Here is a 1,862-nt window from a genome sequence, read left to right as displayed (position 1 = left end):
ATGAGCAGAACCTTGGAAAAAGTGCTGTGCCTGAGGAACAATACCATTTTTAAGCAAGTCTTTTCACTCTTAAGGCTTAGAACTTCAGCAGAGAAGCCCATCTATTCTGTAGGTGGCATTGTACTAAGTACTAGTTGGCCCTACAAGACAAAGCCCACTCACACCATTGGAAAGTACAAGCACCTAATTGAAGCAGAAGAGCCCAAGAAGAAGCAAAAAGTGGAAGTGAGACTCATTAATTTGGGGATAGATGATGAATATGGGGTTTTAAACATTCACCTGACTGCATATGACATGACCCTGGCAGAGAGTTATGCCCGGTATGTTCACAACCTCTGCAACTCTCTCTCCATTCGAGGAAAGTTAAGGAAAGTCAAGTCGAGGAAATTTATGTGATGCCAGCCAAAACCACTGAAGTGTTGTGGTTGCAGGACCAAGGCAGCAAAATGTTCCTGGACTCAGTGCTTACCACCCATGAGCGACTGGTTCAGATCAGCAGTTTGAGTGCTACATTTGCAGAGATTTTCTTGGAAATAATCCAAAGCAGTCTTCCTGAAGGAGTCAGATTGTCAGTTAAGGAGCACACTGAAGAAGACTTCAAGGGAAGATTCAAAGCCCAACCAGAACTGGAAGAACTGTTGGCCAAGTTGAACTAGCTACTGTAGACCCTTTCATGCCAGCACTGGTCATATTGAGTGCCAAGGAGAAGAGCTTACTGGGTGGTCAGAGATTGTCAGGAGACCTGACCCTTAGATTTCGTAAGTGCCCATTCCCGTACCTAGTAATGCCTTCACTCCTCTGTAGCATGGCTGTTCTTGCCATTTGTTACTGCTTACCTAACCCTTGTTATCCTTTATCTAATAAAAATCTGCTGCTAATGTGTATTTTAAAAAAAGAAAATTAATGTTAATTCAATATCCTATGATAAAATAGTTCCTATTTATATTTTCCTAATTGTTCCAAAAATGCCCTTAATAGCTGTTTTTTTGTTGTTGTTTGTTTTTTTAAAACCATTGTGGAAGTCAGTGTGGCGATTCCTCAGGGATCTAGAACTAGAAATACCATTTGACCCAGCCATCCCATTACTGGGTATATACCCAAAGGAGTATAAATCATGCTGCTATAAATACACATGTACACGTATGTTTATTGCGGCACTATTCACAATAGCAAAGACTTGGAACCAACCTAAATGTCCAGCAATGATAGACTGGACTAAGAAAATGTGGCACATATACACCATGAAATACTATGCAGCCATAAAAAATGATGAGTTCATGTCCTTTGTAGGGACATGGATGAGGCTGGAAACCATCATTCTCAGCAAACTATCGCAAGGATAAAAAACCGAACACCGCATGTTCTCACTCATAGGTGGGAATTGAACAATGAGAACACATGGACACAGGAAGGGGAATATCACACACCGGGGACTGTTGTGGGGTGGGGGGAGGGGGGAGGGATAGCATTAGGAGATATACCTAATGCTAAATGACGAGTTAATGGGTGGAGCACACCAACATGGCACATGTATACATATGTAACAAACCTGCACATTGTGCTCATGTACCCTAAAACTTAAAGTATAATAATAATAAAATGAAAAACAACAACCACCACCACCACCACCACCACCCAGGATCCAATTAAGGCTCAAGTGCTACTTTGGTCTATGTGTCTTTAGTGTCTTTTAATTTAGAACAATCTCCTCAGGTTTTCTTTCATGATACTGAAATATTTTGAAGCATCCAAGACAGTTGTTTCATAAAATGTCCCACATTCTGGATTTGTCTGATGGTTTCCACGTGATTTAACCTTTATTTATGTATTTATTTTTTAGCTTTGTTAGAGTATTGAACAGG

At 40.6% G+C, this 1,862-nt stretch overlaps 1 pseudogene; it reads left to right on the top strand.

Annotated features, from left to right (window-relative positions):
• LOC129037858 (large ribosomal subunit protein mL48-like) lies at window positions 1–752 on the top strand (annotated as a pseudogene).
• Window positions 753–1,862: the final 1,110 nt, after the last annotated feature.

The sequence above is a fragment of the Pongo pygmaeus genome, chromosome 5 (assembly GCF_028885625.2).
Source record: "Pongo pygmaeus isolate AG05252 chromosome 5, NHGRI_mPonPyg2-v2.0_pri, whole genome shotgun sequence".
NCBI lineage: Eukaryota > Metazoa > Chordata > Mammalia > Primates > Hominidae > Pongo > Pongo pygmaeus.
Note: the sequence above shows the minus strand (reverse complement) of the source record. Positions and strands in the feature narration are given on the sequence as shown.